The following is a 14641-nucleotide window of genomic DNA, read 5'->3' as shown; positions in this document are numbered from 1 at the left end:
AGTAAATAAGGTTTTTAAAATGTTTAGGAGGCTTCATTTAAAATTAAATTAAAATGCAGAGCCCCCCGGACCGGTGGCCAGGACCCAGGCAACGTGAGTGCCACTGAAAATCAGATCGTGTGCTGCCTTTGGCACGCGTGCCATAGGTTGTCTACCCATGATCTAGTCTTACCTTCCCAGTCCTGCAAACACAGCATGTACTTAACTTAACTCATGTGAATGGCCTCATTAGAGTCAATAGGCCTATGCATATGTTGAAAGTTAAGCATATGCATATGTCTTTGCAGAACCAGGATCTAGGTCAGGGCAAACTTTTTGGGCTGAGGGCCACATCTGGGTGGGGAAATTGTATGCAGGGCCAGGGCAGGGGGTTGGGGTGCGGGAGGGAGTGTGGGGTGTGGGAGGGGGTGTGGTGTGCAGGAAGGGGCTCAGGGCAAGGGATTGGGGCAGAGGAGGGGTCTGGGATGTATGAGGGGGCTCAGGGCAGGGGGTTGGGGTGCAGGAGGGGTGTGGAGCGCAGGGGGGGGCTCAGGGCAGGGGTGCAGGAGGGGTGCGGACTGCGGGAGAGGGCTCAGGGCAGGGCCGGCGCTTCCATTAGGCGACCCTAGGCAGTCGCCTAGGGTGCCAGGATTCGGGGGACGGCATATAAATAATTATGGAAGTGTGATCTGTTGTTACAGCTGAAACTGGATGGTAAATACAGGCAACTAATCCATTTAGGAAAGAGACGTTGTGCCCTGCTATTCCAAAAGAGGAATTGTAGAGGATTTACAAGAGAGATTGCAGTAGCATTCTGATTTTCTGCCACACATGCTAGCTTGATGTTTAGAGAGTGATATCCCCAGAGAAGTGAGTGAAAAATGATGGTTGCATTAAATCAGGCAACAGGTCAGTACTGGCCAATGTTTCCTTATTGGAAATAACTCACTTTTCCAAAGCGAAAAAGCAGTTTAAGTAACATAATCCAAATTAATTTTGACATTACTTTTTAAAAATGGATGTTGGGGGGGGAAACATCATTATAATGGGTATTTTTTTGGTAAAAGATTAGCAATGAATGTAAAAGAAAAGTAACCAAGATGTAGAATAGTTAAAATAGCTATTATGTATTTCTTTAAGTTTTCTGCTTTAAAAAAAGATTAAGCTGTTTTGGGGGAAGGGGCCATGGCTAAACTTTAAAAAGTAGAAGCTTTCCAGGCGATTAGTCCTTAGAAGTTATTGCCAGCCCAGTTTGGGGAAAAATCAATCAGTTATTTTGTCAGAAGCTGGGAATGAGCAGCAGGGGATGGATCACTTGATGATTACCTGTTCTGTTCATTCCTTCTGAAGCACCTGGCATTGGCCACTGTCAGAAGACAGGATACTAGGCTAGATGGACCATTGGTCTGACTCAGTATTGACGGTTCTTATTCTTGGAATCAGTTTTATATATATATATATATATATATATATAATATGAAATGTCTACTGAGTCCAGATTTGCATGTTATTTATGGAACAATGATCTAATGTAAATACACAGTATTGATGTTACCTCATTACATGGGTGTGGTTTTACATTGCTCTTTCACTGTGCAGTCCCAAAATTGCAGATTTTTTCAACTAAGAAACAATGGAAATACACAATGAAATAAGGCTTTGGCTACACTTGCACTTCAAAGAGCTCCCTGTGGGGAATAACGTACAGCGCTGGGAGCCGCGCTCCCAGCGCTGGGGCTTTGACCACACTGGCGCTTTGCAGCGCCGCAATTTGCAGCGCTGGAGAGGGTGTGTTTTCACACCCTGCTGCAGCGCTGCAAATTTGCAAGTGTAGCCAAGGCCTAAGTCAAGAGTCTGACCAATATCTTCAAACCTGGATGCCTAAAGCTAGTCTCCTGTATCTGTATTTGGACACCTAAATAAGTGGCCTGAATTTCAAAAGCACTAAGCTCATAGCAGGTCCTACTGAAGTCAACCCAGGACAATTAAATCCAAAATTTTGCATCAATGTAAGGTTAATGTTGTAATTTAAGTAATTTAAAAGTCAGGAAATACAAAAATGAATCATGACTCTGCTGATGTCTGGCAAAACTCCCACTGACTTCAGTGAGGACAAGATTTCACCCCAAGTTCTCCTAGTAACCTTAACTTGCCGTGTTGGCTGGCCTCTCCATTTCATTGAGACTATGGGATTCATACTTGACTAAGACATGCATTACCAAACCCATAGACTATTTTGGATTCAGTGAATGCCCTAAATGTACAATGGTCCAAATTCTCTGAGATATTCACAAATAACGTCAAGGAGAGGTAGTTTGAATGTATAAGTGAAATGTGGCTAAGATCACTATGAAAACTATAACTTTCACATTTCCTCATACTGGAGTATTTAAAATGAAAACTAAGGTTAATGTCACCTTTTGTATTTAAGTTTAATTTTTTAATATTTTGATGTTCCTATTTATTATTTGTTTTATTTTTGCTTATTTGATGTAAAGGAATTTATTTCATACACTTCCTTCATCCACATTAAATAATAATGAGGATAGGACAGTCAGAGAGAGTGACTTGGTTTCCCTGGTAATCTGGGCCAATTAAAACAAAACACATTTTAATTAAGCCAAATGCAAGGTTATACCTCTAGGACCAAAGAATGTAGGGCTGCATGTGAGGACCATATTCTGGAAAGCCATGACTCTGAAAAGAATCCAGGTGTCAACAACTGAACATGAACTCGCAGTGCAATGCTGTGGCAAAAAGGGCTAATGTAATTCTTGGATGTATTATAAACATGGGAGCAGTGAGTAGGGTTGTGATTTATTCCTCTGTATGTGATATTGGTCTGACCAATACTGGAATATCTTGTCCAGTTCTGGTGTTTACATTTTTTAAAGAATGTTGAAAAATTGGAGCGGGGACAGTGAAGAGTGGAAAAAATGACCCAAGAGCTGAAAAAAATGCCTGACAGTAAGAGACTTAAGGAGTTTAATCTGTCTAACATATTACAAAGAAGATGTATAAGTACCTTCATAAGGAGAAAATATGAGGTACTAAAGGGTGTTTTAACCTAATGGAGAAATGCATAACAAATCAATGGCTAGAAGTTAAAACCAGACAAACTCAAATTAGAAATAAGGCACAACCTTTTAACAGGAAAGATGATTAACCACTGGAACAAACGATCATGGGATGTTGTAGATTCTCCATCTTCAAGTCAAGACTGGATGCCTTTCTGGAAAACATGCTTTTAGTCAGACAAGTTATTGAATCAATACAGGAGTAACTGATGATCTAACGTTCCATTCTAGCGTTAAAAATTTATGGACGCCTGGGCAGCGGCCGGTATCATAGGCTGGGGGAGGCCCCACCCACGCTCTGCCCCTATGCCCGGTTCTCGGTGCTCTGCCCTGGCCCTTGCTGGCTGGGGCTGGCCAGCCTGCCACAGGGATTCGGGGCTGCTGGCACTGGGGCTGCACTGCCCACCTGGTGCTCAGGGCACTCCGCCTAGCCGCCAGTGCTCTGGGGCTGGAGGCACTGCAGCCGTGCTGCCCAACACACCTAGCACTGGGGGTGCTGTGGCCATTCTGCATGGCTGCCCAGTGCACCAGGGTTGGGGCCACTGCTGCCTGGCACTCCAAGGCTGGCTACCCAGTGCACTAGGGCTGGGGGTGCTGCAGCTGTGCTGCCTGGGGCTGGGGGTCACAGTGGGGTTGCTCTGGGCTCCTTTGGGGAAGGGGTGGAGCCTCAGGCATAAGGGGTGGGGCCAGGAGCTAGCCTCCCTCAACAGCTGCCCATGTATGAGCGCTACCCATAGCTTTTAGCTAACCAAGTGGATGCTAGTAAGAAAAAAAACAAATAATTTTAGATTGTAGTTTCTTTAAAAGGATGGGAGATAAAGTACATGTGTAAGTTCTTCAGGTGCTGTTAAAGCCAATTTAAATAAATGGGACTAGGCCAATTAACAGCAACTAAGAATCTAGACCAGTGATTCTCAACCCGCCTCCCATGGGCTGTATGGCCCTGAGGAAGTCACCGGTATTATATATATTGTTTGGATACAGCCCACATAACATAGAGAGAGGTGCATATGTGGCCCACAATGGTAAATAGGTTGAGAACCACTGTTTGATGGGGTTTGAGAACCCACGCTTATATCTGACAATATGCATTATTATGATTTATGTTGTTATTTACTAAGTGCTACAGGAGTATGTAGCACTTGAAATCTTTCATCCACTCCTGTGGATTTCCTGAAAGATGTCAGGGGAGGGGATAGCTCAGTGGTTTGAGCTTTGGCCTGCTAAACCCAGGGTTGTGAGTTCAGTCCTTGAGGGGGCCACTTAGGGATCTGGGGCAAAATCAGTACTTGGTCCTGCTAGTGAAGGCAGGGGGCTGGACCTTGCAAGGTCCCTTCCAGTTCTAGGAGATAAGATATCTCCATTATAAAATAATAATAATAAAAAAACCTGCAGAGGTGCTGGAAAATTGCAGGTGTGATCCATGTTTCTGTGTCTCTATTGATGATGCGCATTTGTGCTGCTGCCAAGACATCCAACCACACATCAGGAAGCCTGGCTTTCTGCAGTACACATTCAGCTCTGATGAGGTGGGTGCGTATGGAAGGGGGAAAGAATGCAAGGATGGGGAACTGGAGAGAAAGAAGCAGGTGCAAGGCAAGGGTAGAGAAAATGCTAACAGCAGTGATGGAACACAAGACACAAAGAAAAGTTATAGTGGGGTGTGAGAAAGCATTGGCAGCCACACAAGAGAGAAGAAGGGTGAGGAAAAAGAGATAGGAAAGGAAATTGGGAGACAAATAGCAACAACGGAGAGAGAATCTTAGCACTGAAATGGCTGGGAAAGGGGCAGGCTGCAGGTTATTAACAGGACAGACAGCATCTTTGGATAGGACAGCCCACTCCTCTCCTAAGGCACCCAAAGAATTGCCAGCAGTGTTCCATCCATTTTTGATCTGAAAAGAAAGGTCTCAAAACATCACTTGAAATGTCACATTCTTGATTTGCATGATGGTTTCCCAAAGGCTCTATGTAACTTGTTTAGAAAAGAGAACACTCATGCACAATGTAATTGGGCAAGACTAAATGACAGGAAAAGAGCTATTGCAAGACAGAAAGAAACCAAGCAGCAGAGGCTGGTTGAGGATAATGCCCACAGATACTACCATAAAACAAAACCAAAATAAAATTAACAAGAAATGATCTTAACTCGAGAATCGTTCATAATTTAAAAATCTAATAAAACAGCGCTCTGAACCTACGAATATTAATGAAAGGCAGACAGAGTAAATCAAGGAGATACTTCTTCCGCAGTCAGGATGTTTGGCTGACTGCCCGTGAGGTGAAATAGTTTCCCCAAGGGACCGAGCTAGAAAAGAAATCACAAGATGCAGAAGAATATGCTAGAAAGGAGCATGCACTGGAGCCCATAGATCTTATCCTGTCTAGCCCAGTCTGCATGTTCCTAAAGATCTTCAGCTTTAGGGCAAACAGGACCTCCCCCACCCAACCCCTAACTAAACATTCCCAAAATAAACATATCACAAATTAGAAGCCATTGATGTATCAGCAGATTTTGTTTTCCCTTTCCAGTTGTTGGAGTCTGGCTGCTCAGCAGCTGCTTTTATAGCTGACAAACATGTTGCTGACATTCTCCCGCTTGTAAAAGTCAGACTCTGCAGCAGGGAAACTGCAGCCTACGCTGAGAACAGGATCAAGTGTGCGGACCCTGTCAAGAAAGCAGCAGGACGTCCAAAGGGCAGCCAGACAAACGCAACAGGCTTCCTGAAGGGTGGGTGTGTGTTTTTCTCATTTGCCTTGTGCTGCTGCATTCAAGTGAGGATAGAAACCCCAGAGCAGCAGACAGCAAGTACAGACATAAAAACAACAAGGAGTCCGGTGGCACCTTAAAGACTAACAGATTTATTTGGGCATAAGCTTTCATGGGTAAAAATCCTCACTTCTTCAGATGCACGAAGTGAGGTTTTTTTACCCACGAAAGCTTATGCCCAAGTAAATCTGTTAGTCTTTAAGGTGCCACCGGACTCTTTGTTGTTGTGGATACAGACTAACGCGGCTACCCCCTGACACAAGTACAGACATGTTGTTTTGCAGACCCCGGGGTCTGAGGTGCCCTCTCTGAACCCAGACAACTGAGTGGGACCAATGGGGAGAAACTACTAGACCCTGGAGACGTCTAGGTCTAGTGGCACATGTAGCTGGGGATGGGTTCCCAGTGCTAGCAGGTCCTCTTCTCTGCACCCCCCCCCCCACACCCGTGTTAGACTGCAGGCGGGCACAGTCACTCCAAGGAGCAGGGTGGGCGTTGCACATGCGCCGGTGGCAGCCCAGCGCTCTCCCGGGGTCTATGTAAGTTTGCTCCCAGGAGTCTTGTCCCATCTTCCCCAGCTGGGACGTTCTGGGCATATCCTTCATCGGCTCCACCACGCTGTCGCTCTTCTCCCTCGCCTGCGGAGATGCAGTCACCGATGTCTGCTACGGCCAAGGCCATCTTTATGGCTCTCTTTCTCTTTGCCATTTTGTTAATTCTCTGTATGATGCTCTGGTACGTTTGCAGGGACGTAGACAACGACTACATCTGAATACAGATCCAGTGGGATGAGCGCTGGGACCCGAGCCTGGCAAGGTAACGCGGGCACAGAGGCATAGACAGCCTTTTGCTCAGGATTGTGGATAGGGGGGTTATCTCCAAGCAGGCGATTACACCATTTGTAATTTGGGAGCAATCGCTAGCTAAAAACTTCACTCCAAACAAACATATTGTAATTAACAAGCTATGGGTAAACAATACCCCTGAGATGTCACAGGCAAATGACAACCTTGGTTTGCTCTTCCTGGCTAATGGTATTTTTCCCTTCTTCTTTTCCCCCTTTGAACTGTAAGATGCCTTTACCTGCTTTGATATTGACCTAACACAAAAAGGCATAACTTATTTAATAAAAGTTTTTGTAAAGTCTGCAGTAACTTCTATTCACAATTCGGGGAGTTCAGACTTGAGAGGCATTCACCAGAGCTGCTTTGGAGTGTGGTTGATGCAGGATGTGTGTTAATTTCCTCTTGTAAAAACAAAAAAATACCATGCAGATCTCAAGTAGTATGTGGAGGAGGGAGCTGATTCTAGCATAGTCTTGATCCATACAGATCATTTGCAGGTTACTTTAGTAACCTCAAAATTTGATTGATTTATACCTTATCACTAATGTATTTAGTCTTTCCCCAATCTAGCTTGAGCACCTCCATTGATCTCAAATGCTGAGGTATAACAGAAGAAGAAGGTTTCTGAGGAACTCAAGACTTAATTATTTTAGAGCTTTATAAGTTAAAAACAAGTCCTTCAATTTACCTGTAAATGGTTCAGGAAGATGTGCAAAACATGGGGCACAGATGTCACTTTGTCTCATGAGAATGTGCTGTTAAGCAATCAAGCAGCTCTGTTCTGCTGTAACTGTAGCTTCTGGATGATCTGAAGGTTTAATCACACATGGACCACATTGTACATACAGTAAGCCAGTCTGGAGACAACTAAAGGAAGCCATGTGAACATCACTATTCAGGTCTTTCAAAGATCTAGGTAAGTTTCTCCATAAAAGAAAAGGAAGCAAGCTCTGGATATTTCAAATATTTTTAAAAAGGCAGAAAAATATGTATAATGCTGTCTTTATACATCATAAAGGACAAAACCAACTTAATTTTGTTCTAATTTTCCAGTTCACCTTAAAAAGTCCTGTTCTAGGATCACAGAACTTACCTGTCTGTTTCTGGTCCATTCCATGTAGAGAAGACTGGTGACTTCTGAAAGGGGGAAGACAAACGGATACATGCTATACAAAGTGAAAACATCCTTAAGTGATATGGAGCACAACCACTTGCCCTCTTTTGTACCAAATTTTTAACTTTTCAGTGGTGATAAGTCAGGTGACACTAGTTGGTGCAGGATAAAAAAAATTAACAAGGGTCCAATGTTGCAAAGTTAAATGTGAAACCACTGCAACCCATACAGTGTGGAAGAAATTTGTTTTTCCTCCTCAAAGATGTTGCAAAACAATGCAAAGTTCGGAAAGCCCCAGACTTATACTGCTGGTTGCACCTGGGGGACATTTATATGTGCAGGTTTAATATCTAACAGAGTGGCCAGTATGGGGGTTCACTCTGGGGGAACAGTCTCTGAATTGCACAATATGACTGAGATGCTGGAACACTGGTAAAGTAAAAACTACCTATGTCTGAAATAACAAATATTGTGTGGTGGCTGAAAAGGACCATTTCTAGTATGGACCCAGGCAATTTTATTTTAGCTAGCCTATGTTCTGTTCCACACCTAAATTTCCTATGGTAATGGAAATATTTTAATAATACAAAATATAAAAATGTAATACTAGTAAAAGCAAAGAAAGTGTTTTAAAAGCAAAGCAAGCTTATAATGTAAAATTACATTCTGGTGGAATAACCACAACCCGTGATCACTTCTGTATTATTTTAATATTATTATTATTTTTACACAGCATTGTACCCTTGGAAGGGGTGAGGAAAGACTAAATACATTAGTGATAAGGTATAAATCAATCAAATTTTGAGGTTACTAAAGTAACCTGCAAATGATCTGTATGGATCAAGACTATGCTAGAATCAGCTCCCTCCTCCACATACTACTTGAGATCTGCATGGTATTTTCTGTTTTTACAAGAGGAAATTAACACACATCCTGCATCAACCACACCCAAAGCAGCTCTGGTGAATGCCCCTTAAGTCTGAACTCCCCGAATTGTGAATAGAAGTTACTGCAGACTTTACAAAAACTTTTATTAAATAAGTTATGCCTTTTTGTGGTAAGTCAATATCAAAGCAGGTAAAGGCATCTTACAGTTCAAAGGGGGAAAAGAAGAAGGGAAAAATACCATTAGCCAGGAAGAGCAAACCAAGGTTGTCATTTGCCTGTGACATCTCAGGGGTATTGTTTACCCATAGCTTGTTAATTACAATATGTTTGTTTGGAGTGAGGTTTTTAGCTAGCGATTGCTCCCAAATTACAAATGGTGCAATCGCCTGTTTGGAGATAACCCCCCTTTCCACAACCCTGAGCAAAAGGCTGTCTATGCCTCTGTGCCCGCATTACCTTGCCACGCTCGGGTCCCAGTGCTCATCCCACTGGATCTGTATTCAGATGTAGTCGTTGTCTACGGCCCTGCAAACGTACCAGAGCATCACACAGAGAATTAACAAAATGGCAAAGAGAAAGAGAGCCACAAAGACGGCCTTGGCCGCAGCAGACATCGGTGACTGCATCTCCCCAGGCGAGGGAGAAGAGTGACAGCGTGGTGGAGCCGATGAAGGATATGCCCAGAACATCCCAGCTGGGGAAGACGGGACAAGACTCCTGGGAGCAAACTTACATAGACCCCGGGAGAGCGCTGGGCTGCCACCGGCGCATGTGTGACGCCCACCCTGCTCCTTGGAGTGACTGTGCCCAATATGATCAAACAAACCTGTGCCACACACTGGTTGCCTGGAACAGAAAACACTTTGGTTGAGTATTGCTGTCACAGGGATATTGAGTGCGGGAGCACTGATACAAGGAAGAAATGCAGTGAGTGGAGGGGGATTGGAAAGACAGATTGCAAGGCTGAGGTAGGTGGCAGGAGGCACTGGAATAAGAGGAGCTAAAGCAAATGGCTAGAAGAGGAGTGAGAGAGAGGATAGAAGCTACAGCAGGGAAGCAACAGGATAGCAAGAAACCAGTTTCTGGCTTCCTTTATGCTTAACCCACTGTGAATGTAGGTACCATATTTTTTTAGAACACTTGCTTGTTTCTCTGATTTAATGAGAGAGAACAGGGAAAGGTTGATCAAATGTCAGTTACAGAACTGAACCATGGATGGCTAGTGATGTATGAGTATTGACAGAAAAATGACAGGGTTGATAGTTCTTTTAATGTATCAAATTCAAGCTTTGTTTCTTTCGTGACATTGTAAACATTAATATAAAGATGGCACGTTGTAATTGGATTGGTCTTCACCAGTCAGAGTGCCTGGATGCTGTATTGTTACGGACTCCCATCTACGTGGCAATAAGGTGCAGTGTTTCAGGCAATTGGAGTTCATTAATGTCAGTGGAGCGGGATTGAGCCTCATGTTCTGTTTCCACACAGCATTCTAATCTCTCTCCTTTGATTCCCTACAGCTCCCCATACATTAGCCTGCCACAGACGGATGGGAGTCCGTATTTGTATTACGGACTCCCATCTACGTGGCAATAAGGTGCAGTGTTTCAGGCAATTGGAGTTCATTAACGTCAGTGGAGCGGGATTGAGCCTCATGTTCTGTTTCCACACAGCATTCTAATCTCTCTCCTTTGATTCCCTACAGCTCCCCATACATTAGCCTGCCACAGACATGACCACCACCACTTCTCATTTCATTCAGAAGATCTGGAAACCATGCTGTTCCAATTTTCTTCCAGTTTTCCTTCTGATAAACATGTAATTGGTACCAGTATTGCCACTCCCCCTCAGTTGTTATGGGAAATTCACTCACGGCCTGCTTCTTCCCCCGTTGAGGTCAATGGGAGTTGTGCCATTGATTCCAACAGGAGAAGGAGTGGCAGACCTCTTAGTGCTGCTTCAGTTTCCCATCTGTTAAATGAAGATGGTGATAGCAACGGGCAGGGGTTTGCAATGAAAAACACTGTCTCCGTGCTACATTTTAATTACATTTATAACCTAATTAATATGGAATCCTTAGATACCCTGGTGAAAAAGTAATAACTACTTCAGTGCCACCTGTTACCTTAGTGGTAACTGAATCCTGAGCTAATGGAGCTATGCACCATCAGGGTTTATTCAGGATGTGCTTTCTTGCTAAAGCAACCTTCAGTTATCTTCTCAGCACAAATATACTTTGACACTGATAGGTGATACTTAATCCATTTTTCTGGCCAGCAAAGGTGTTTTTTTAAATGGGAAACATTCAAAGAAACAGTTCCCTGATGGGTTGTGTCACTAACTGTGTCTGTAACATAAAGACCCCAAAGGGGAAAATAAAACGTCATGGAGCAGCATCTGTCACTCCCCCAAACTGTACACTTCATGATATGGTATCCGCTAATGCCTTGGCCTTTTGTTTTATTCATATTAAATATAGTGTTCATGGAAGCTCCAGAACAAGAAAGGCTACCTAGCTACACAGCAGGTGCAGCACAGGAATTTGCAATACAGACTTCCCCCCACTGCCTCAGTCCTGCTCCAGGAGACATCACCTTTAAGGATGAGAGGGTATAGTTTGTGCCATACATTTGGCTTGAGATCAGGTGCTTGGAGTGGGGGCAGGGGTTTCTCAGGCTTAATGTGCTACCTTCAAAGTCTCAGCACTTTTGGTGGTGCCATGGCCAGGCATCACAGATGTGAAGGTGCTGTTACAGGAAAAAGCTGATGGGCTGCAAAGAAGATGCAATGGCCAATTATTGTCTAGATTTGAAGCAGGGGTATGTCAGTTCTTGGAGATATATAATTTTATGTCAATTATTTTTAAAGTGGCCAAGAGAATCTGGGGTAGGGATAAGCAGCTGTACCTTATGCCCAACCAATACTTTGGTTTCTATAAAGACTGGCTTCCAGGCTGCCAGTTGTGATTGATTTTGGTGCCGGAGTGACACCACTAAGACATCAGTCATCATATGGCAACTTTCATGTGACTCCAAGTGACTCCAAGTGTGAGCTAAATTTGAGCAGGTGCATCTAGACTTGGTATGGTCAATGTTTCATTATCAGGTCCGTAGGCCATCTGGCCTTTGCTTTCCTCAGCTTTCAATTTAGAAGATGTGCCTCATCCTTAACTGAGCAAAATAAGAGAAGGCAAAAACTGAAAGTATAAACAGGATAAGTTGAGGCTGGCTTGTCAAGGTTGCTTTTTCCTGGGACACAATCTGCTTTAATACATTCCTACCACACCCTAAACCTCCATCTGCCCTGTTTGTTTTATTGACTTTGTCAGAGGTATGTCACTGTAAGATGACTGAAATACTATATATTTAAGAGATGATGATGATATGGGTGTATACACAATAATTGGCTTCTGTGGATGATTACATGTAGAAATGAAGCTTCCATTTCCAGGAACATCATTCCCGGTCTATGACAAGACAAAAGGAGAAACACTAAACCACAAAATGAAGTCAAGTTTTTCTTGCCGTTTCATGGTTTGAACGTTCCATGCTGAATTTCCATTGACAAACAATATGGAGGTAGGGCTTAATGTTGTTTTTTAGACATAGATGAATAATTGTCCAAGAGACTGGCCAGTATGGGAGAGAGCTTGCATTATTTGACAGATCTCCTGCTAAATTTTCATCCTGGCATGTAATTTTGCACATCTAAATGAGGTATTTGTGAATCTAATTTCTGAGTTAGATGGCATTTGCAGGAGCAGTTTTGGTGGCCAGTTTTGAATTCTAGGCCTTGATTTCAGTGTCCTTTGTCAGAAGGTAATTGATTTTTGTGATGTTGGATGCACTGGGTTTAAATCCCACAATTTGCATTTGTGCTACTGAAAGCTGTGCAGCCAAATAAATGAGCACCAGTTTGAGAATGTTCCCCATTTATATAGATGTAGCAATCTTGCAAATTCTTGTTTATATTAATCTTAAGTGATGCAAGATTTAAATCTTACTGCACTCGATATATGTTAATGAACAAAATTGGGATGCAGTCTTCATAATTTGTGATATGAATCAAATTATGCAGTGAAAAGAAAGTACCATAAATCGCAGACTGTTCTGCCAGTAGAATGCAAAGGAAATGTGTGACTTATACTTGTCACAGTGGCCAGACAACAAGATCTGACAAGGTGTCTTCACATTATTTACAAAAGATGTATCTAGTTTGTTAGTGATGTGCCACCACTTTAATTGCATCACTCATTGCGCATCAGGAAATTGCTCACTACAGGAGGGACTTGACTGAAGGTAGCTCTGCTTAAGCAATCTGTTCATTACCCTAAAACACCAAAAAGTAAATAAATAAAATAAAATCTGCTAATGAAGACTTTGCAGATGATATAGTGGAGGCAAAGAATGTCTTCTTTACCGCATATGCAGCCATAGAATAGTAGTCATTAAATGATGATGTAGCTGATGTAGAAGACCAAGACTTCTGCTACCTGTGCTCTATCCAACTTGCCTTATACTTGATCTATTGCAGGTTGTCTGCAAACCTAGGTAAACTGTGCAGGGCCTGCAAACAGAGGTGCATTGTGGAGGTGAAGCTGGAGAAGTGGATGCTGGGGCCATCCTATCAATTGTTAAAGATAGAAGATCATTGCAACGTTATTGTTAGGGTTGGTCTGTCAGAAAGACATCTCCCCTCAGGGCCTTCTGGAAGCACTCTAGTTCCACTAGCTTTTGGATGGATAATCAGAACAGGCCCCTTCCCCTGACAGGATACACACATCATAATCTCAAAGTACAGGTGGTAATATGCAGTCCATAATATTGACCTTATTTCCAATGGTCTAACCTCCACCCCAGCCCAAACTCTGATCAAGACTTGGACCAGCTATGGGAGCTGAGCCAGTAACCACATGGGGTAGTCCTGTAGTCTTCATTGAGGCATGAAATTCCAAGAAGGCTTTTGAAAAAAAGTCACCTTTGGGCAGAGACCAAATACTGAGAATTTTAGCCCTAAGGAAGTTGTGGGTGTTCTATCTAAGGACTGATACTTGATATCACATAGGGACCTGATATTGATAGAGTACATAGATAAATAGCCTGTGCCTGCTGCTTTGAAGCCAATAGCAAATCTTCCAGGCCCCTGTTCCTTATGATGACCAGCCATACTCTGGTACTGGACTGAAGGCACGGGGCAAAGGTGGCTGAATGATAGGTGTTAGTTAGGCCACCTGCATAAGTTAGAGCAGCTTCATGGGTGCTCTAAATTATGGATGCCTGCAATGGCCTTTGAGCTATTGTTTGAACATTTGGGGTATTGGAGGAGTGTTGCACACTCTAGCCATGCCTCCTTCTTTGGCATGACCTTAGCACACCTCCTGTATTGGAGACTACATCAGTTTTGTATTGACTGGGGATTCCACTATGCTGCAGGAATCCACACCTGACCAATCTAGCTAACTTCAAGGCTGCTTTATTGGGCCATTGCTTTATTGGGCTGAGCTGGGATTGTGCATTTGGAAGCAGGATGAACAGTGCTGCTGGTCCAAAGTCAATGTCAATATCTTCATTGACCTTAATGGGAGCAGGGCTGGGTCCATGCTGTGCTTGTCAGAGGTTAGCCTTACTTAAGTATAGATTTCATTACTTAGTCAGTTTGTGTCAAAACCTAAAGAGGAACATTTTAGGTGGCAGGTTCTAGCTTATTTTTTTTTAAATAAGCATTAAAAAATTCTGGAACTAACATGAGATTTGACCCAACTCCCATTAATGGCACCTCTGACGCTGTCACTATGTAATTTGTTCATTGATATATTCCCATGGGCTTTCTTGAAGAGTTTTGTTTTTAATCACCATTAAACTCTGGCTGCTAGAGACATTGCAGGGCTGATTTTCATATTTTTCTTTCAGTTTACATGTTGTGCTTATTTGTTTAATTGTCCAAAGTAATAGTCATCTAAATTCTAAAC

General features: G+C 43.1%; 1 protein-coding gene across 2 annotated transcripts in view; it reads left to right on the top strand.

Moving 5' to 3' along the window:
• IDS (iduronate 2-sulfatase) overlaps positions 1–14641 on the top strand; it is a 45501-nt gene that overhangs the window by 3961 nt on the left and 26899 nt on the right. The window contains exon 1 of one of the 2 annotated variants that reach the window (XM_045029890.1): positions 5605–5787. The exons of the other annotated variant lie outside the window; for it this stretch is intronic. The gene's annotated coding sequence lies outside the window, so the exon portion shown is untranslated. Of the gene's footprint in view, positions 1–5604; positions 5788–14641 lie in introns of those variants that run through there. 2 annotated transcript variants of the gene reach the window in all.

Source organism: Mauremys mutica, chromosome 9 (genome assembly GCF_020497125.1).
Source record: "Mauremys mutica isolate MM-2020 ecotype Southern chromosome 9, ASM2049712v1, whole genome shotgun sequence".
NCBI classification, from domain to species: Eukaryota; Metazoa; Chordata; order Testudines; family Geoemydidae; genus Mauremys; species Mauremys mutica.
This window is presented reverse-complemented; position numbering and strand designations above follow the sequence as displayed.